We start from the raw sequence: 23,031 nt of genomic DNA, 5'->3' as shown, positions 1-23,031 counted from the left end.
GCATTGGCCGACTTCCTCGTCGACTGGGCAGAGACCTAGTACTTACCGCCGGCTCCCGACTCCACCCATTGGCGGATGCACTTTGACGGGTCCAAGATGCGCACCGGCTTGGGAGCCGGCATCGTCCTCACCTCTCCCAAAGGCGACAAGCTCAAGTACACACTGCAGATCCACTTCGCCGCCTCCAACAACGTGGCCGAGTACGAGGCGCTCGTACATGTTCTCCGGCTAGCCAAAGAGCTCGGCATACGCCGGATCCTGTGTTACGGCGACTCAGACTTGGTGGTCCGGCAGTCGTCTGGCGACTGGGACGCCAAGGACGCGAACATGGCGAGCTATCGATTCCTCGTCCAGCAGATCAGCGGGTACTTTGAAGGGTGCGAGTTCCTCCACGTGCCAAGGGCCGACAACGACCAAGCAGATGCCCTAGCACGGATCGGCTCCACCCGACAAGCCATACCGACTGGCGTCTCCCTCCAGCGCCTCCTCAAGCTGTCCATCAAGCCGTCTCCAGAGTCGGACTCCATCTTCGTACCGCCTGCGCCAGATACAGCCGGATCCGACTGGAGAAACCCCGCAGGCGGCACGGGGACTTCGAAAACTGGCCCGGGGACTGCCGTAGTCGCACCCGGCCCGGAGACTTCAGAACCCGGCCCGGGGACTACAGCAGTCGGCCCGGGGACTGCAACAACACAAGAAGCGGTGGCCGACTCCAATTCCACGCCACCCAAACCACCCATCCGAGTCATGGTGGCTACACTAACAGAAGAAGAAGTCACAGCTCCGTCATGGGCCCAGCCCATCCTCAAGTTCCTAGTCAGCAGAGAGCTGCCGGCTGATGAGATCACAGCAAGACTAGTGCAACGACGAGCCGCAGCATATGCAATAATCAACAGAGAGCTTGTGAAGCGCAGCGTCACTGGAGTCTTCCAGCGTTGTGTCGAGCCAGAAAAAGGAGTGGCAATCCTCAAGGACATCCACCAAGGCGAATGCGGCCACCACGCAGCCTCAAGATCACTTGTGGCCAAGGCTTTCCGCCATGGTTTCTTCTGGCCGACTGCCTTGGAGGATGCTAAAGAAATAGTCAAGAGCTGCAGAGGATGCCAAGTTTTTAGTTCCAAGCAACACCTGCCGGCTTCCGCCCTCAAGACCATTCCCCTCACCTGGCCCTTTGCCGTCTGGGGACTGGACATGGTGGGCCCTTTCAAGACAGCCCGAGGCGGCTTGACACATCTACTTGTCGCTGTGGACAAGTTCACAAAGTGGATCGAAGCAAAGACGATTAAGAAGCTGAACGGGCCGACTGCCGTGACATTCATCACTGACATCACTACTCGGTACGGCGTGCTGCACAGCATCATCACCGACAACGGCACGAACTTCGCCAAAGGAGCACTGGCACGTTTCTGCGCGACGCAGGGCATCTGACTGGACTTAGCGTCTGTTGCCCACCCACAGTCAAACGGCCAGGTCGAGCAAGCAAATGGACTCATCCTCTCCGGCATCAAGCCCCGACTGGTTGTACCACTGGAGCGATCGGCCGGCTGCTGGCTCGATGAGCTGCTGGCTGTCCTCTGGAGTCTGCGCACTACACCCAACAAGTCAACCGGCTTTACTCCATTTTTCCTCGTGTACGGTGCCGAGGTTGTCATCCCAACAGACATCGAGTTCGACTCGCCTCGGATCACCATGTACACGGAGGAGGAGGCCAAAGAAGCAAGAGAAGACGGCGTCGACCTACTGGAAGAAGGCCGGCTGTTAGCACTCAGCCGGTCCGCCATCTACCAGCAAGGGTTGCGCCGCTACTACAACTGCAAGGTCAAGCCAAGATCCTTCCAAGAGGGCGACCTTGTGCTCCGGCTGATCCAGCGAACAGCCGGCCAACACAAGCTCTCGACCCCTTGGGAAGGCCCCTTCGTCGTCAGCAAGGCACTCGGCAACGACTCCTACAACTTGATCGACGCACAAAAACCAAGAGCACGCAAGAGAGATGACTCCGGCAAGGAGTCGGAGCGACCATGGAACGCGAACCTCCTGAGAAGATTTTACAGTTGAAAGCAGTATGTATCATGCTACCCTTTAGTATTAAGCACAACCAACAGGCCCCCCGAACAGTACTCAGGGACTGCCTTTATCTATCTATGAATGACGAGTGTCATATCCATGAATGTATTATTACATTTGATTTCTTGTCTGGCACCGGGTTTGACTAGTCGGCCCGGGGACTGGCCGCCTTAAGCTATATTAAAAGTTCTACCTGAAGTCAGACAAGTAGTGTGTCGGCTCCCAAGTCCTCTCTTGTTGAAAGTCGCAGCTCGAAGAACCGACTGTCCGACTAGCAAGAGGCAAGGCAGAAAGGATGCCCACATGAAAAACGGCTAAGGAACAACGAACTTATATAGCAGAAAGATGGCCTCCAAACACGCCTGCCGGCTGTCAGAATAGCCGGCTGGCCGGCTTCCTAAACACTTAGCTTTAGTCCAGCAAAGCTAGAGTACTTCCCCCCCCCCCAATTGGCCAAGCACTCCTCCAGCTACAGATTGCAGAGCAACTGTTGGACTGGGGAGGCGGCAACCAAGGGAGGGCGGCAAAGGAAACAGCGGAAGGATAAAAAGCAAAGTACGAGGAAAAGCCAAATGCATGCATAAGTTATATATACATATAAAGCCCCCAACAGGCTGGCAATCAACATGGTTCAAATACACCCCCAGTGGGTGGAATTGTGCAGACTTAACAAAGTATTGTTCCAAAAGTGACAAGATAGGAAAACAAAAGATGGCAGACTAGGGCGTGGTGCGGAAGCCGAGCTGGTCGGTGGAGACGGCCTTGCCGGCTGAAGGAGTGGCCGCCTAGCGGGTCTCGGCTTGGTCACCACCAGTGGCAGGCGACGCACTCGCGCGCGACGTGGTGCTGGAGGCGTGGTCAGGCTGAGGCTGGTCGGCTGCTCCACCAGCCGGCTCAGCGTCTTCACCTTCCTCCTCCTCTTCTTCTCCCTCGTCGCTGGAGTCGTTGTCCTCCGCCGAGTCTTCACCGTCTGCCGGGTTCAACCCGAACCACTCCTCCGGCTGGGCGACAACGTTGTCATCTACCTCGGGGGCGAAGACGCTGGTGTCAGTGTAGTCGGCGATCGCTGAAGCCCGCCGGATGATAGCCGGCCGCGCCGGCTCCAGCTCCGTGTCGGCTTGCTGCCGCCAGGTAGCCAGCTGATCCAGGCTCAGGCCGGGATACCAGGCCTTGACGAACTCCAGCGCCCGCCTGGCGCCGGACCGAGCCGCCGAGGCCTTCCAGGCTTCGAAGCGGCCGACTGCCACCTCCAGCCAGTCGGCGGTCCGACTGGGGGTGCGAGGAACCACTTGGTCGGGCCAGAGGGCGGCCAAGACTTGCGCCCCGGCACGCTGAAGCCGGCGGAGCAGTCGGTGAGCCGGCTGGATGCGGGCCTGGATCGCCAAGAGCTGCTCCTCCAGGGAACGGCCGGCGGTTGGTGAAATCTCGAAGCCAGCCTGCCTCCGCGCCTGGCGGCGGGCCTCGATGGTCTGGTTGGCGGCGGTAGAATAGCCAGGGAAATATTCTGTGCAAGAAAGAAGAAGAAAAGAAGAAAAGAACACCAAGTCAGAAAACGAGCCAAAAGTGGCAGATGGCAAGAAAGGACGAAGAGGTAGGCGGCTTACCGTCAACCAGATCTTCGATCTGACCATAGCCAGAGGTCAGAGTTTGCCTGGCCTCAGCCCAGCCAGCCGCCTCCGTCTCGTACTCGGCTTGGAGGGCGGCTTCGCGGTCCTGCACCGCCTTTCAGAGCCGCCTTGTGGCCTTCTTCCTGGTCGGCCAACTTCTTGGCCAGGCGGTCGCGTTCCTGCACCAAGGCGGCGAGCTCGGCATCCTTGGCATGAAGGGCAGTCTGAGACTCTCCTAGCTGTGCCCTCAGACCGGCGTTGGCCACTGCAGAGACGGTAGAAAAAGAAAGAACAGTAAGATGAAGTCGTCAAGGAAGATCCGACCCGACTACTCAGCAGTCGGCCCGAATATCGGGGACTACACCCAGTGGGTGCGCTGACGCGCCCCCACATGAGATAAAGAACAAAGCACGTACCTCGGCTCTCAGTAAGGTCGGCGGTCTTCTGGGTCAGCTCCCGAGCCTGGGAGTTGAAGGCGGCCGCACGAAGATTGTGGTAGTCCTGCAAGATAGACAGAAGATCGAAGTAAGAACAAGAATAGCAAGGACAAATCCACTAAGAAGTTCCAAGCCGCCTGCTCAGCAGCCGACTCGGAACTCGGGGACTACACCCAGTGGGTGCACTGACGCGCCCCCATGGAAGAAATCAAGATCAAGAAGAAGCAAGATGGGAAGACTAACCCGGATGGCCGCCCGCGTCGCAAGGAACTCGTCGGTGAACTGCCTCAGCGCCGTAGCCTGGGCCTGGAGCCGGGTCCGGACGTCCTGCGCGGCCACGTTCATCACAGCCGTCCCTCCACCCGGCGTCCACCCCGAGGTAGCGCTGGCCACCTCCACATCCCGGGCCAATGAGCTGGAGCCCGCGGCCGGCTGCGGCTCCGACGCGGCCTTCTGTGGCTCCGACGCAGCCTTCCCCGCACGACGGCTCGGCGGCATCCGGACCGCCATCTCAGTCCTCACGGCCGGCTCGCCCCCCGCCGACTGCGCAGGCGGCAGATCAGGCCGGCCGCCTTGAGCCGCCCCAGTTGGCGGGGTCGGCACCGGCGCCCTCTCCAGGACGACGACGTCGTCGTCCCTCTCCAGCCCTGGCTGGTCGCCGCTGGCTCCTTCTGGCGAGGGCTCCATGGCCCCAGGCGCTACGACGCGCAGCGGGGTGACCATCAAGACCTCCTCCGCCGCCGCCGCAGCTGCAGCCTCCGCTTGGGCCTTGGCTGCGGCGTCGGCGAGCGCCTTCGCCGCCTCCTCCTCCTGCACCGCCTGGGCGGCCGCCGCCTTCCGTGCCTCCGCCTCTCGCTCCTCCCGCGCCTCCCGCGTGTTCCGTTCTGTCGCTTCCTGAAGGTCGGCGCGGGGGTCCACACGGCGAGTGGTGCTCCCAGACCCCCTCGGCGACTCGACGACAGAGGCGGCAGCCGCCCGCTCAAGCGACAACGGAGCTCTGGTCGTTTAGAGGAAAGGACAAGGGTTCAAGAACCACCGGAGAAAAGAAAGAAAAAAGAGTACACGAAAGAATTTGAACTTACGCCGACACAGTCTGCGGTTGCTTCACCGTCTTGCGGAAGCGAGCCGCCTTCGCGGCCGCCTCCTCCCGCCTGATTGCTGCCGCCCCGCCCCTGGGTTTCTTCGTCTGACTGCCGAACAAACCCTGGGCGGCGCGACGCTTCTGCCCTCCGCCCCGAGCAGGCGGTGCAGCGGAGGAACCCGCGCCGCGTCCAGTTGCCGGCCGGCGGCGCGGGGCGACTTTGGCCTCATCGTCGTCCGGCCAGTCGTCGAAGGTGACTCCATGCCCGGAGCCGCCTGCTTCGCCGCCGGCTTGGCCACCACCCGGCTCGATGTTGTCGTCCATAGCGGCCGCCCCCAAGTCGGGGTCCTCCAGATGGTGCTCCATCCGGTCGGGGACGAATCGACGCTCCGCATCTGACCCGCCGGCCGGCCGAAGAAGAGGGCTCTGTCGAAAACAAGCCGACTAAGCTAGAGTCGGCCAAGAGGAACTCGGCAACAGAGTTAAGAGAAAAAGAAGAGACAAGGAGAGTATACCGTGGGCGGTGGATTGGCTCGGCTGTATGGCTCCTTGCCGAACTGCCACTCTTCGGAGAGTTTGCAGTTCGCGAGGTAGTTCACCATATAGGCGACCTCCTCGCGCGGCATGTCCTTGGTGCACATCCGGCTCGGATCGAGCTGGCCGCTCATCTGACAGATCAGATGAGGGCGGCTCTGGAGCAGAAGAACCCGGCGCGTGACAAAGGCGGCCAGCAGGTCGGGCCCCGTCAAGCCCTCCGACTGGGTCATCACTCGCACTCGGGCGACGGCTGCGGACCCAGCCGGTGTCAGAGTCACGGCCCGGAAGGACCACTGGGGCCGCCTGCCCGCCGGTGGGCCGGCTACGTAAGCCGACAGGTTGATGTAGTCGCCCTGTGGGGCGATGTTCCGCACGTAGAAGTATGACTTTTGCCACTTCTTCACCGATTGGATCAGCGTGATGACGGGGAAGGGGTTGTCGGCGACCGACCTCCGCGACGCGATGAAGGCGCCAATCTGAGCCTGCACGCCCTGCATGCGCGTGCCCAGCTTGGACTGGAAGAACTCCCCCCAGAGCTCGAGGGTAGGGAGGACGCCGAGGTAGCCTTCGCACAGGGTGACGAAGGCAGACAGCAGCACCACCGCGTTTGGGGTGAGATGGTGCGGCTGGAGCTGGTAGAAATCGAGCCAGGAGCGGAAGAAGGCGCTCACTGGCAGGCCGATGCCGCGCAAGAAATGCGAGCGGAAGACCACCCGCTCGCCCTCCCGCGGCTCCGGCGTAATTTCCTTTGCCGGCGCAAGACGGACCTCCACCTTGTCAGTGCTGGGCAGCCGCCGCGTATTACGGAGGAACTCGACGTGATCCTCGTGGACGTTGGAGCCGTCCCAATCCCCGCCATACTGCTCCGTGGCGGGAGGCATGGCGAAAACGAGCGCGGCGGCGGAGGAACGTGTGGTGGAAGAGCGCGGCGGCGAAGCGCTGTTGCAGGAAACGGCGAGAGAAAGAAGACGGTGGAAGGAGAAGGAGCGTGCGAGAGTCTGCCGCTCTCCCCCTCCCCCTACTTATAGCCTCGCGAGGTGAGGCCGGGGAGGCCGGACGTGGGGGGAGACGTGGGATTAACTGCACCCACTCCCCCCACGCCTCGTGATTATTACGCCCTAAAGGCGAGCCGAAACTGCCGCAAGGAGATGTGCGGGCGGTTTCGGGCTGCAGAGAATCCGCGCCTGGGCCCGGGCGTGGATGTGGCGGGCCCCCGCCCTACGGCGACGTCCCGTCGTGCGCGTGGGCTGGCAGGCTTTCTGGCCGAGAGAGGCCACATGGTTCGCAGACGGCAAGTGGCCGGCCCGCGGCCCGGTGCATGCACTGGCGAGCTCCCGCCCTCCGACTCCGGAGTTTTCGACCAAGGCGGCGCGCCTAACCAAAGCCGGCTCCCAGCTGCCGACTTGTCAAAGATAGGAAGCTGATCGAGCTTCTCGACTCCTACTCAACCTCGAAGCCCAACCAGCTTCGGGGACTACTGTCGGAGTAAATGGCCACGGGTAGCCTAACCGACTGCCCCTGGTTCTTCTAAAAAAATATCAGGCCTTTGGGCCTTCAAGCACTCCAAGCATCGGACCACCTCCCCTGGCCGGCTACCTCTGAAGCCGACTCACGGAAGGCGGCCCAGCCTCAACAACCTCCCCCCCCCCCCCCCGGATATCCGCGGGGTGGCCGACTCCAGGAAGCCGGCCTCGAAGAGCGCCGACTCCAAGAAGCCGGCCGAGACTGCAACCACCAAAGCTACACCCACGTAACGGAGACAAGACGGGGTGTGGCCATAGTGCGGCCCACTACCCCCGAAGCCCGAGGCAGGTATGGCCACAGGAGGCCGTACGGGACGGCCATCTCCCGTTCGGCTCGGCACTGTAGCCATGCTGGCCTCGACGTCACCCACGGCCGACGCCGGTACGACCCACGGGCGGCGGGTCCCTTCGGCCAGAGAGAGGTGCGGAGGCGGCCCGGCCTCCCCCAGTCGGCCAAGGGCGTAGCCGGCCCCCAGAAGTCGGCTACCCCCTCCCTCGAAGCATGCGCCACATTAAGGAGACAAGACGAGGAAGGGCTACAGTGAGAGCCCCCGAGGCGGCCCACTGTAGCCACGCTTACCTCAACGAAGCCCTCGTCATCAAGGGCGAGGCTACAGTAAGCAGCCGCCGACAAGATCTTAGGCGGTGGGGCCGGCCTGTCGACCAAGAGGCCGGCCGTCGGCGGGACCCACTAGTTGGCAGGCCCCAACAGCCGGCGGAGAAGCCGGCGAGCGTAGACACTGACGGCTGGGACCAGAGCCCAGCCGGATTACAATTGTACCCCCGGGCGGTAGGCCTATATAAACCCCCCCGGGGCACCCATGCAAAGGGTGGGCTTCTTAGCATAGCACACACACCATAGAGAGAGAAGTAAGAGCTAGCCTTGTTCTTCTTCTCCCTTGAACCCAACAGCTCTAGGAGCGATTGTAGCTACTTTTCCTGATCTAGTGATCATGCGGAGACCCCGCAGAGCAGGACTAGGGGTGTTATCTCCTCGGAGAGCCCCGAACCTGGGTAAGATCCGCCGGCGTGCATGTCTACGCCTCATCCCGTTTCCGGGTACCGGCGACGTTTTATTGGCACCCACAATGATAAGCCACCCGTTGGCATATGTCGCACCTACCACCCGACAAGGGTTTTGGTTAATTTGTGTCTTAAGGTGTTATTCTAGTACGAACTCTATGATAGATCAAACGGAAAGAATAGCTTCATGTTATTTTACTACAGACTCTTGAATAGATCAATCAGAAAGGATAACTTTTAGGTGGTTTCGTACCCTACCATAATCTCTTCGTTTGTTCTCCGCTATTAGTGACTTTGGAGTGACTCTTTGTTGCATGTTGAGGGATATTTATATGATCCAATTATGTTATTATTGTTGAGAGAACTTGCACTAGTGAAAGTATGAACCCTAGGCCTTGTTTCAATGCATTGCAATACCGTTTGTGCTCACTTTTATTACTTGTTACCTTGCTGTCTTTATATTTTTCAGACTACAAAAACCTATATCCACCATCCATATTGCACTTGTATCACCATCTCTTCGCCGAACTAGTGCACCTATACAATTTACCATTGTATTGGGTGTGTTGGGGACACAAGAGACTCTTTGTTATTTGGTTGCAGGGTTGCTTGAGAGAGACCATATTCATCCTACGCCTCCCACGGATTGATAAACCATAGGTCATCCACTTGAGGGAAATTTGCTACTGTCCTACAAACCTCTGCACTTGGAGGCCCAACAACGTCTACAAGAAGAAGGTTGTGTAATAGACATCAAGCTCTTTTCTGGCGCCGTTGCCGGGGAGGTTAGTGCTTGAAGGTATATCTTTAGATCTTGCAATTGAATCCTTTTTTCTTGTTTTATCACTAGTTTATTTTATAAAAGAAAACTAAAAAATGGAATTGAAGGTGCCTCATATGCTTCATCTTTTTAATGCTTTCGTGAAAATGATGGGAAGGAAAATTGCGCTCAAGTACTAGAAGAAGAATTACATAGAATGCTTGGCATAAAATATGTGAATGATGAGAATGATTGCAATGTTGTTAGTATGAATTCTTTGAATACCCATGATGCTAATGATATGCAAAGCCACAAGCTTGGGGATGCTATGTTTGATGAAGATGATATGTTTAGTCCCCTAAGTTTTGATGAGAATATTTATTATGATGAAAGCATGCCTCGTATTTATGATGATTATATTGATGAAAGTGGGTTTGGAAGAGTGTCAACTTTAGGAAGTAATGATCCCACTATTTTGGAGGGTGTTGAATCTTATTGTGACAATTATGAAAGTGGATTTGGAGAGGTCATGACTTTATTTAGTAATGATTCCACTATCTTGGAAGAGGTTTCAATTGATTATGAAAAGAATAAAGTTGCTACTTATGATGATTATTGTGATGACACTTATGCTCTAAAAAGTAGTGATGATTATATTTATAAAACTTTTCATGATTATGATTACCCTTCTTCTGAACATTACTCTTTTAATATGGAAACAATTTATAGTATTCGAGTTTCTTATGATACTCCCACTATTCCGAATGAGAAGAATTTTGCTTATGTGGAGAGTAGTAAATTTTCTATGCTTGTAGATCATGAAAATAATGCTTTATGTGATGGTTATAGTGTTGAATTCATTCATTATGCTACTGAAAATTATTATGAGGGAGGAACATATGCTTGTAGGAATTGCAATAATATCAAGTTTCCTCTCTATGTGCTTAAAATCTTGAAGTTATGCTTGTTTTGCCTTCCTATGCTAGTTGATTATTGTTCCCATAAGTTGTTTGCTTACAAAATCCCTATGCATAGGGAGTGGATTAGACTTAAATGTTCTAGTCATATTCTTCGTGATGCTCTCTTTATGTTTCAATTCTTATCTTTTATGTGAGCATCATTGAAATCATCATGCCTAGCTTGGGGCGTTAAACGTTAGCGCTTGTTGGGAGCCAACCCAATTTTATTTTTGTCCTTTGATTTTTGCACCTGTTTAGTAATAAATAATTCATCTAGCCTCTGTTTAGATGTGGTTTTATGTTTTAATTAGTGTTTGTTCCAAGTAGAACCTTTGGGAAGACTTGGGTGAAGTCTTTGCGATCTTGCTGTAAAAAACAGAAACTTTTGCGCTCACGAGATTAGCTGCCATGTTTTAATGGAGAGTTCTATTAGGTTGATTATTTTTGAAGATGATTAATAGAAAAATTCCTCATCTCCACCAATTTATTTAAGAATTTTTGGAGTTACAGAAGTATTCGAATGATACATATTACTACAGACTGTTCTGTTTTTGACAGATTCTATTTTCTATGTGTTGTTTGCTTATTTTGATGAATCTATGAGTAGTATTGGAGGGTATGAACCATCGAGAAGTTGGAATACAGTATATATTAAAACAATATGAATTTATAATGAGTTCAAAACAGTACCAAAAGTGGTGATTTATTTTCTTATACTAACGGAGCTTACGAGTTTTCTGTTGAGTTTTGTGTTGTGAAGTTTTCAAGTTTTGGGTAAAGATTCGATGGACTATGGAATAAGGAGTGGCAAGAGCCTAAGCTTGAGGATGCCCAAGGCACCCCAAGGTAATATTCAAGGACAACCAAGATCCTAAGCTTGGGGATGCCCCGGATGGCATCCCCTCTTTCGTCTTCGTTCATCGGTAACTTTACTTGGAGCTGTATTTTTATTCACCACATGATATGTGTTTTGCTTGGAGCGTCATTTTATTTTCTTTTGTTTTGCTTGTTGTTTGAATAACATACCAAGATCTTAATTCTTAAATGTTAGAGAGTCTTCACATAGTTGCATAATTATTCGACTACTCATTGATCTTCACTTATATCTTTCGGAGTAGTTTGTCGTTTGCTCTAGTGCTTCACCTATATCTTTTAGAGCATGGCGGTGGTTTTATTTTGAAGAAATAAATGAACTCTCATGCTTCACTTATATTATTTTGAGAGTCTTTAGAACAGCATGGTAATTTGCTTGGGTTATGAATTTAGTCCTAATATGATGGGTATCCAAGATGGGTATAATAAAAACTTTCATATAAAGTGCATTGAATACTATGAGAAGTTTGATTCCTTATGATTGTTTTGAGATATGAAGATGGTGATATTAGAGTCATGCTAATTGAGTAGTTGTGAATTTGAGAGATACTTGTGTTAAAGTTTGTGATTCCCGTAGCATGCACGTATGGTGAACCGTTATGTGACGAAGTCGGAGCATGGTTTATTTATTGATTGTCTTCCTTATGAGTGGCGCTCGGGGACGAGCGATGGTCTTTTCCTACCAATCTATCCCCCTAGGAGCATGCGCACAGTACTTCGTTTCGATAACTAATAGAATTTTGCAATAAGTATGTGAGTTCTTTATGACTAATGTTGAGTCCATGGATTATACGCACTCTCACCCTTCCACCATTGCTAGCCTCTCTTGTGTCGCGCAACTTTCGCCGGTACCATACACCCACCATATACATTCCTCAAAACAGCCACCATACCTACCCATTGTGGCATTTCCATAGCCATTCCGAGATATGTTGCCATGCAACTTTCCACCGTTCCGTTTATTATGACACGCTCCATAATTGTCATATTGCTTTGCATGATCATGTAGTTGACATCGTATTTGTGGCAAAGCCACCGTTCATAATTCTTTCATACATGTCACTCTTGATTCATTGCACATCCCGGTACACCGTCGGAGGCATTCACATAGAGTCATATTTTGTTGAGTTATAATTCTTGAGTTGTAAGTAAATAAAAGTGTGATGATCATCATTATTAGAGCATTGTCCCAGTGAGGAAAGGATGATGGAGACTATGATTCCCCCACAAGTCGGGATGAGACTCCGGACGAAAAATAAAAAAAATAAAAAAATGAAAAAAGAAGAGAAAAGGCCCACATAAAAAAAATACAAAAAAAAGAGAGAAAGAGAGAAGGGGCAATGCTACTATCCTTTTACCACACTTGTGCTTCAAAGTAGCACCATGATCTTCATGATAGAGAAGTCTCCTATGTTGTCACTTTCATATACTAGTGGGAATTTTACATTATAGAACTTGGCTTGTATATTCCAATGATGGGCTTCCTCAAAATGCCCTAGGTCTTCGTGAGCAAGCAAGTTGGATGCACACCCACTTAGTTAATTTTGTTGAGCTTTCATACACTTATAGCTCTAGTGCATCCGTTGCATGGCAATCCCTACTCACTCACATTGATATCTATTGATGGGCATCTCCATAGCCCGTTGATACGCCTAGTTGATGTGAGACTATCTTCTCCCTTTTTGTCTTCTCCACAACCACCATTCTATTCCACCTATAGTGTCCATGGCTCATGCTCATGTATTGCGTGAAGATTGAAAAAGTTTGAGAACGTCAAAAGTATGAAACAATTGCTTGGTTTGTCATCGGGGTTGTGCATGATTTAAATATTTTGTGTGATGAAGATAGAGCATAGCCAGACTATATAATTTTGTAGGGATAACTTTCTTTGGCCATGTTATTTTGAGAAGACATGATTGCTTTGTTACTATGCTTGAAGTATTATTGTTTTCATGTCAATATTAAACTTTTGTTTTGAATCTTCAGGATCTGAATATTCTTTCCACAATAAAGAAGATTACATTGATAAATATGTTAGGTACCATTCCACATCAAAAATTCTGTTTTTATCATTTACCTACTCGAGGACGAGCAGGAATTAAGCTTGGGGATGCTTGATACGTCTCCAACGTATCTATAATTTTTGATTGTTCCATGCTATTATATTATCCATCACGGATGTTTTATATGCTATTTTATATGATTTTTGGGACTAACCTATTAACCTAGAGCCCAGTGCTAGTTTCTGTTTTTTCCTTGTTTTTGAGTATCGTAGAAAAGGAAAACCAAACGGAGTCCAATTGACCTGAAATTCAATGGAGATTTTTTTTGGACCAGAAGAAGCCCACGGAGCATCGGAGATGGGCCAGAAGAATCCCGAGGCCACCACGAGGGTGGGGGCGCGCCCTACCCCCCTGGGCGCGCGCCCCTGCCTCGTGGCCGCCTCGGGGACCCCCCCTGACTTGTTCCCGATGCCAACACCTCTTATATATACCCAAACTTCCAGAAAGAAACCTAGATCGGGAGTTCTGCCGCTGCAAGCCTCTGTAGCCACCAAAAACCAATCAGGACCCTGTTCTGGCACCCTGCCGGAGGGGGGATCCCTCACCGGTGGCCATCTTCATCATCCCAGCGCTCTCCATGACGAGGAGGGAGTAGTTCACCCTCGGGGCTGAGGGTACGTACCAGTAGCTATGTGTTTGATCTCTCTCTCTCTCTCTCGTGTTCTTTGAGGTCATACGATCTTGATGTATCGCGAGCTTTGCTATTATAGTTGCATATTATGATGTTTCTCCCCCTCTACTCTCTTGTAATGGATTGAGTTTTCCCTTTGAAGTTATCTTATCGGATTGAGTCTTTAAGGATTTGAGAACACTTGATGTATGTCTTGCATGTGCTTATCTGTGGTGACAATGGGATATTCACGTGATCCACTTGATGTATGTTTTGATGATCAACTTGTGGGTTTCGTAACATTGTGAACTTATGCATAGGGGTTGGCACACGTTTTCGTCTTGACTCTCCGGTAGAAACTTTGGGGCACTCTTTGAAGTTCTTTGTGTTGGTTGAGTAGATGAATCTGAGATTGTGTGATGCATATCGTATAATCATACCCGCGGATACTTGTGGTGACATTGGAGTATCTAGGTGACATTAGGGTTTTGGTTGATTTGTGTCTTAAGGTGTTATTCTAGTACGAACTCTATGATAGATCGAACGGAAAGAATAGCTTCATGTTATTTTACTATGGACTCTTGAATAGATCGATCAGAAAGGATAACTTTGAGGTGGTTTCGTACCCTACCATAATCTCTTCGTTTGTTCTCCGCTATTAGTGACTTTGGAGTGACTCTTCGTTGCATGTTGAGGGATAGTTATATGATCCAATTATGTTATTATTATTGAGAGAACTTGCACTAGTGAAAGTATGAACCCTAGGCCTTATTTCAACGCATTGCAATACCGTTTGTGCTCACTTTTATTACTTGTTACCTTGCTGTTTTTATATTTTCAGATTACAAAAACCTATATCTACCATCCATATTGCACTTGTATCGCCATCTCTTCGCCGAACTAGTGCACCTATACAATTTACCATTGTATTGGGTGTGTTGGGGACACAAGAGACTCTTTGTTATTTGGTTGCAGGGTTGCTTGAGAGAGACCATCTTCATCCTACGCCTCCCACGGATTGATAAACCTTAGGTCATCCACTTGAGGGAAATTTGCTACTGTCCTACAAACCTCTGCACTTAGAGGCCCAACAACATCTACAAAAAGAAGGTTGTGTAGTAGACATCAACTGCTATTAAATATCTTATGGAGAAGAAAGATGCTAAACCTAGGCTTATTCGTCGGGTTCTCTTGTTATAATAATTTGATTTGCATATTATTGATAGAAAGGGAGCTGAGAACCACGTTGCAGATAACTTGTCTAGGTTAGAAAATGTTCTTGATGACCCACTACCTATTGATGATAGCTTTCTTGATGAGCAATTAAATGTCATAAATGCTTCTCGTAATGCTCCATGGTATGCTGATTATGCTAATTATATTGTTGCTAAATTTATACCACCTAGTTTCACATACCAGCAAAAGAAAAAGTTTTTCTATGATTTAAGACATTACTTCTGGGATGACCCACACCTTTACAAAGAAGGAATAGATGGTTTTATTAGACGTTGTGTACCTGAGCATGAACAGGAACAGATCCTATGCAAGTGCCACTCCGAGTCTTATGGAGGGCACCACGCTGGAGATAGAACTGCACATAAGGTATTGCAATCTAGGTTCTATTGGCCTACTCTCTTTAAAGATGCCCGTAAGTTTGTCTTATCTTGTGATGAATGCCAAAGAATTGGTAATATTAGTAGATGTCAGGAAATGCCTATGAACTATTCACTTGTTATTGAACCATTTGATGTTTGGGACTTTGATTATATGGGATATTTTCCTTCCTCTAATGGGTATACACATATTCTAGTTGCTGTTGATTACGTTACTAAGTGGGTAGAAGCTATTCCAACAGGTAGTGTTGATCATAACACTTCTATTAATATGCTCAAAGAAATTATGTTTCCGAGGTTTGGAGTCCCTAGATATTTAATGACTGATGGTGGTTCACATTTTATTCATGGTGCTTTTCGTAAAATGCTTGCTAAATATGATGTCAACCATATAATTGCATCTCCTTATCATCCTTAGTCAAGTGGTCAAGTAGAATTGAGCAATAGAGAGATTAAATTAATTTTGCAAAAGACTGTTAATAGATCTAGAAAGAATTGGTCTAAGAAACTTGATGATGCTTTGTGGGCTTATAGAACTGTTTATAAGAATCCTATGGGTATGCCTCCATATAAAATTGTTTATGCAAAAGCATGTCACTTACCTCTTGAGCTAGAACATAATGCATATTGGGCTATTAAAGAGCTCAACTATGATTTCAAACTTGCCGGTGAGAAGAGGCTATTTGACATTAGCTCACTTGATGAATGGAGAACCCAAGCCTATGAGAATGCCAAGTTGTTTAAAGAAAAAGTTAAAATATGGCATGACAGGAGGATACAAAAGCGTGAGTTTAATGTAGGTGATCATGTTTTGCTATACAACTCTCATTTAAGATTTTTTGCAGGAAAACTTCTCTCTAAATGGGAAGGCCCTTACATTATCGAGGAGGTCTATCGTTCCGGTGCCATAAAAATCAACAATGCCGAAGGTAAAAATCCAAAGGTGGTAAACGGTCAAAGACTCAAACATTATATCTCAGGTACTCCCATAAATGTTGAGACCAATATAATTGATACCGTAACACCGGAGGAGTACAAAAGGGACACTTTCTAGAATGTTTCAGACTCCGAAAAGGAATAGGTATGTGGTATGGTAAGTAAACCGGCTCCATAACGTTTCCAATGATAAGTTTTCTCCGATTTGGAATATTTAAAAAATTAGGAAAATTAAAAGTAGTCCGAAAGAGACACGAGGCCACCACAAGGGTGCAGGGCGCGCCCCCCGACCTTGTGGCCACCTCGTGTGCCCTCCGGACTCCGTTTTCTTGCACGATACTTCTTATGGTCTGTAATATTCATTATATAATCCCTCGAAGGTTTTGACCGCCATACCACGACAATATCCCATGTTTTTGTTTTGAGTTGTTTTTTGCCAGAGTTCTCAAGGCCAGGCATCATATCGCCTCCCTCCTCCAACAACGCGGGCGATGATGCTTGGCTAATGAAGATAGAGATGAAGAGAGAAGAACTTGGAGAGATCAACAAGGGTGATAAGATCAAGAAGGTCGCGGGAGATCAAGTTCCGGCAGCAGAAGAAGAAGAGATCCTCCAACCTTACTATAATCATCTTACTCCTACTGAAATTGAAGCTTTCAAGAGTATGATGAATAAAAGTTGTTGAGAGTTGACAAACTTAGTTTTGGTCATTGTTGCAATTAATAGGAAGTAATAAAGAAAGAGAGGTCTCACATATAAATATACTATCTTGGACATCTTTTGTAATTGTGAGCACTCATTAAAATATGACATCCTAAAAGGTTGATGTTGGACAAGGAAGACAACATAATGAGTTATGTTCGCTTATATCCGAATAGAAGTTATATTGTCTTGGATCGTCCAACATGTTGAGCTTGCTTTTCCCTCTCATGCTAGCAAAATTCTTTGCACCAAGTAGAGATACTACTTGTGCTTCCAAACTTCCCTAAACCCAGTTTTGCCATGAGAGTCCACCATACCTACCTATGGATTGAGTAAGATCCTTCAAGTAAGTTGTCATCGGTGCAAGCAATAAAAACTGCTCTTTAAATATGCATGATTTATTAGTGTGAAGAAAATAAGCTTTATACGAACTTGTGATATGGAAGAAATAAAAGCGCGGACTGCATAATAAAGATCATTATCACAAGTGGCAATATAAAGTGACGTTCTTTTGCATTAATATTTTATGCATCCAACTATAAAAGAGCATGACAGCCTCTGCTTCCCTCTGCGAAGGGCCTATCTTTTACTTTTATCTTCTTCCCTTATACATGAGTCATGGTGATCATCACCTTTCCTTTTTACACTTTTTCCTTTGGCAAGCTCTATGTGTTGGAGAGATCCGTGTGTGTGTGTCTATATATATATATATATATATATATATATATATATATATATATATATATATATATATATATATATATATATATATATATATATCTATATATATATATATGGGCTATTCTGTTTCGCGTAACAGAATATTATTCTGTTACCCTACTTGAACTGATGGCTTCAGGCGGTTGTACTGATGGTCTTCATCTCGTCGAACTGATCGTCTTTTCGTCGGAATGGGGCGTGTAATATATCGTTGGAAAGCTCTTGACATCTACATTACAAATATATAGGATTTTTTTTGTAAAATCATCATGGTTTAAGAGCAGTTTTGAAAAAACCGTTTTTTCAAAACCGAAAACGTGAATCGTATTTTGGACTCAATTTTCAAAAGGTTTGTCGGAATTGAGCAAATAAGATGGCATTGGAAAGCTAGTAAAAATCTGCATCTTCCATATATCTACTGTTTTTTCAAATTATATATAATTTAAAAGTAATTTGAAAAATGGTGAAATTCTAGGCGAAACGTATTTTCGCTTTTTTTGCAAAAGGTTTGTCGGATTGACGCAAATGATACGGCGTTGGAAACTATGGAAAATGTGCAACTTTTTCGTATAGAAATGTTTTTCTAATTCATTACGGTTTAAAAACGAATTCGAATACGGTCAAATTTGATTTTGAACGCGATTTTTTTAAAAAGTTTGTCGAAATGGGGCGAATAATATACCGCTGGATAGCTATCGAGAATGCGAAACTTAGTCATGTTGAACGTTTTCTCTACTTCGCAACCGTTTAAGAGTAATTTTGAATACGGTGAAACTCATCGTGTTGTTTTTTCGGTCGAAAAACAGAGTACTGGTACTGATCTATTTGTTTGTTTGAACTGAGGTATTGTTCACAGTAGTTTTGAATGGTTCCGAGAAAAGGGTACTTGAACGGATGTCTATATTGTTTTGTACTAAGCGTGTTTTTAAAGAGTTCAATTTGTTTTTTGCAATGATGTTTTGGACTTCTCTCGTTCCGCGACTTGAACTTTTACCATTTGAAATTTCATTTTTTTTTTGCTTGAGTTTTTTCCCAAACTTATCTGGGACGTCATGTTTGAACTTACAATTTTTTTATTTGTGAACTTGTAGTTTTTTCCATTTATTAAGTTGCTTTTTTTCCTTCAAACTTTTATTGCTATCAAATTTGTTTGCAAATTTATTGCGCCTCGAGTTAAAACTGATGCAAAAAATTTCCGTCAAACTGCTACTAAATTACCGAATTTGTTTGTAATGAGATATTTTTCACGGTCCAAAATGATTAGGGGTTGAGCACTTAAACGTACTGATCTATGTGTTTGCTTGTACTGAGGTATTTTTCAGAGTACACATGTTTAGGAGTCCAGCACTTGAACTTATAGAAGTGAAACTTTTAGGTTTTAATCTAAAATGTGTTTAGACGTGTCGTCATCACCGAATTTGCATGCGTTATATAGTTGAATATGCTGAATTTATTTCCCAAAAAATGTTTTGTGTTTTCTTTTTCTTAGAACTTCCTTTAATTTCATAGACGAACTAACCACGTTTAATTTTTTAAACTTATATGCTAGTAATACATGAACTTTCCATACACGATCGGAAGTATATACAGTTGCTTTTAGGAAATAACTTGAGTAGCAGATATATCAAAAATGGAATGGCAACACATACAAGAAACACAGTTGTCTACATTTGTCCATAGTACAAAATCCAATACTGGCAGTAATTGAAACAGAAATTACACCCTTTGATCTAGAACTTGCTCTACGACAGCCTTCCAACTTTTATGTATGACCTTGAGTAGCAGATTAAGTGAACTTTTCCCATACATATTCCTTATGAGTGGTCCTTCTCCAGCAGCATGTATTTGGTCTCGGTGGGTGGGGAGCCTTCCATTCCTGCAACCAAAAAATTCACCGTTGATTTTCTCTAAACAGATACCAAATCATCAAAAGATTGCAAACTCGGACTTGTACTCTTAGTAAAAAGGTACACCATGTACTGGATTGTGGATTGCATTGACAAAAAATCATTATTTGCCAGGGAGGGAGTGAGCTACCATATAATATAAAGCTGAACTCTCTCCAACACACATCAAAATATATTTTTACGGTTGTTCTGTATGAACTAATGACGAAATACACATTGAACTGATAATAATGTATTAATTATTCATATAGGAAACATGTTCTTCTCCACATGGACTGATATTCTAACACACAGAGAATTGTTTCCATGTTTTTCTAAGAACCAAGGATAGAATAAATAGTGATTTCCCAGGGTCTCATTGCAGATCAAACGGTTTGTCGGATGGGGTCAATGTACAAATTCATGTAAAAAGAACCAAGCAAGTTCATGTTCAGTAACATTAGAAGTTACCAAACAAACCTAAAAATATTTATGTACTTTGAAATACTTTATTTTTACTTCCCAAATACTCCATTTGTTTTGAAATATGAACTTCTATATTTATTTCCTTAGAACTTGTTATCTTTTCCCTGTGAATTCCATGGGGTTTTTGTGTTTCATTATTTTTGTTTATCTTGTTTTCTATTTTTGTATAAACTTATAGGGTTATACATGTTGAACTTATAGACCAGCGGCGCTTGGAGGCAGGGGGTAGGCGGCGGCGACGCGCTGGACTACGCCGGACATTTTTTCTACACTAGATAGTGTGTAGACATGCTACCAAGGTCTCACACATGTTTTGCTAGAACAAGTTGAACTGAATATCTTTTCATTTGAACTTTGAAAGAAGCTACAACTTCTGTTGCCCAAATGTGTATATAATTTCAAGTTTTCCAAGCACGTACCTTCTGTTCTTGTTTGTTGACGGGCACGCCGCCCCTACTTCTGTGGACTGACGGCGCCGACGAAGTAGAGCTGAAGGAGTGAGGATCACGAGCAACCTATGGACTGAAACTCACTGCGAATGGTTCGACACCAACGACATCTTTGGAAGGGCAATGACAGTCAACATCTTATAGCCTCCTATTTTGATAAAATAGCTAAACTTATTAGCAATAAAATAGCTGATATGATGGAGTAAACAGTAAGACAGTTTTGGATTTCCTGCACTCCACAATTGATTGAAAACAGAGTAGGTTCATTTTAGCAAGTCAAGATTCGGAAACTAAATCAATCAAAGCACACACATGTAATCCTCAACAGCCATCATCAAACTAAACTTGATTTGCAATTTCTTCAGAAATTAGAACAAATAGAGGACAACCGAGCGACGAGCAGAGAGCCTCCTTACAGTGAAGAAATAGGGGCTGACGGGGATGGCAGTGGACATCCAGAACTAGAGGATCCTGAAGGACTCAAATTTTATTATTAGTTCATTATAGTAATCCTAATCAGTTGGTCTTTTTAGTACTCTGCAAGGTGCCACATCTGTACTAACTATAGCGATGTATTTTGTACTGCCCAAAAACACACTTGCAAGATGAACCGAAGGGGAGCTCCATCACCTGCAAGATGAACTGAAAATGCCGACTATGGTGACCTGAAGAATCACGAGATGTTGAACTGAATATACACAAGAGAAGGAGATGAACGTATAGGGGGAGGTGGGGAAAAGCGGGCACCTCCTCAGCTGTGGCGTCGAACGGCTTAGCGCTGTGTTGCTGAGCGGCCGAGGGTGGCGGCTGTGAACAGCCGGGGCGCTGCAGCGATAGAGCCCCACCAGCGGGAAGAGGTAGCCATCAATCATCTTTCAGGAGAGCAGCACCAACCACTTCAACGCATCTTTTTTACATGTCATACCGTCTACTATTTCCTTGCTAAGGTGCATGATAATGACTAGCCATTTCCCGGATGCAGAATCTTTGTGCAGTGTTTAACAGACAATAATTCAGAATTCTTTTACAGTGCCTGATTGAGTCCTTCTCCCTACAAAGGAAGATGCAGTCAAATTTTCCCACACTTCTCAATCAACAACAGCACACATGAAACAAGCAGTGCAAATTAATCCTTAACCCAAGGAAATCAAGTAAGGAACTAAGTCAAACATGTTCAAGTTTGACTAACTCTCTATATTAGCATCTAGATCAGAAAAGCAAAAAATAATACCTGCACAATTTCACTTAGATCATCCTCCATGTGCAACACCTCACACGCCTTCGTTCCAATAGCAATGAAGTCTGAATCAAACTTCTCGTAGGACTCGAGTGCCTACAAGGATGAGGTCACATGACATCAATACTGGAGTCACTAGGGGAACATATGAGAAGCAAGAAATCAGGAGGGATCTAAGATACAAATGAGCATTGTCGTAGATGAGCATGAGCGCAGCACGAATGTAACAAAAGGGATCCCAACCAACGCATCACATAAGATATAGTTGGGATATAACCTGCGAGTATTCCAGTAGGAAATGAGCCAATTCACTGATGGGAAATGCTTCCTTTGAGCAAGCTTTTTATTTAATCCTCAGAAGACCTGCAAACAACAAGCACAAAAAAACCTGTCCTTTGCCATGCGTTCCTTCAAGCAGTGCACACGCACAATGGGAATGAGCAAATAACACACACAAAAATCATTTACGGCGAGCGAGGCTGCTTGCAAGGTCAGAGCAACCGAGCAGCACAGGAGGGAGTTGGCCGCGGCTGGAGTGCGGGGCGCGTGGCAGGTCTCCGGTCGTCGGAGGGGCGTGCGCGACGCAGGGCTGGTCGCCGGATGGAGTGCGGGGCATTCGTAGCCGGGCCAGTGGGTTGGGGCGGGTGAATTCCTGGGCCACGGTGGTTTTAGTGCAGGAGCTAGGCGTCCATGCATGGAGGAGCCGGCGGGCGGCAAGACAATGAACGGCCTGGGGTTGAGGCGTTGAACTGCCTGTACGCGACAGCGGAGCGATAGTGGCGGGTCGATCCAGTGCAGGACGACAGCGGCGGCGCCGGTTGGGTTTTGGGGCTGTGGCAGGATCTGGGGAGGGGCGCCAACCGCGGCAGAAGGTTGGGGGCGGTCGTCGCGGCGGGAGGTGGGCGCGGCCATCGGGGCGGGAGGTGGGGGCGGGCATCGGGGCGGGAGGTGGGCACGGCCGTCGGGGCAGGAGGTGGGGGCGGCCGTCGGGGCGGGGGGTGGGCGCGGCCGTCGGGGCGGGAGGTGGGCGCGGCCTTGCGGCGGGAGGTGGAGGCGGCGAGTTGCCGGCAAGTGGAGGAAGGAGGCGGCGCAGTGGAAGAGGAGTGGGGATCGAGAGGGAGGTGGGTGGGTTGGGTGTGTGTGTGCGCGTGTGTGTGTTTTTGCGGTCGGTACCGGTTCGGGCTGGTGGGCTGGATTCGTGAGCTTGTGTCACGCGTCGCGCCTTATAGGGGGCGAGGGTAGCAGAATATTATTCTGTTACGGGTAACAGAGGGGTAAAGAGGGGTAGTTACCCACGTACCTCATATACTACCATATAGTATTATATATACTACTTTATAATTATAAATATGTTCATATATTATATATAACATATTTCAAAGTGAGTTACATGAAAAAATTACAAGTTGGCCCATGATTTTTATTATATTTGCGAAATACGTATATATTTGTACGAAAAAAGAAC

General features: G+C 47.5%; 1 long non-coding RNA gene across 2 annotated transcripts; it reads right to left on the bottom strand.

Moving 5' to 3' along the window:
* Nucleotides 1-19,102: 19,102 nt before the first annotated feature.
* On the bottom strand, nucleotides 19,103-22,718 carry LOC109748961 (uncharacterized). 2 transcript variants are annotated; one of them, XR_012190078.1, is made up of 6 exons: nucleotides 22,022-22,718; nucleotides 21,844-21,929; nucleotides 21,561-21,662; nucleotides 21,077-21,380; nucleotides 20,300-20,477; nucleotides 19,103-19,384 (listed from the first exon to the last, which is right to left on the bottom strand). It is a non-coding gene; the product is annotated as an uncharacterized lncRNA (long non-coding RNA). The 2 variants fall into 2 exon arrangements; XR_002229478.4 differs by lacking the exon at nucleotides 22,022-22,718 and having other exon boundaries at nucleotides 21,844-22,021.
* Nucleotides 22,719-23,031: the final 313 nt, after the last annotated feature.

The sequence above is a fragment of the Aegilops tauschii genome, chromosome 7 (genome assembly GCF_002575655.3).
Source record: "Aegilops tauschii subsp. strangulata cultivar AL8/78 chromosome 7, Aet v6.0, whole genome shotgun sequence".
In the NCBI taxonomy this organism is placed as follows: Eukaryota; Viridiplantae; Streptophyta; class Magnoliopsida; order Poales; family Poaceae; genus Aegilops; species Aegilops tauschii.
Note: the sequence above shows the minus strand (reverse complement) of the source record. Positions and strands in the feature narration are given on the sequence as shown.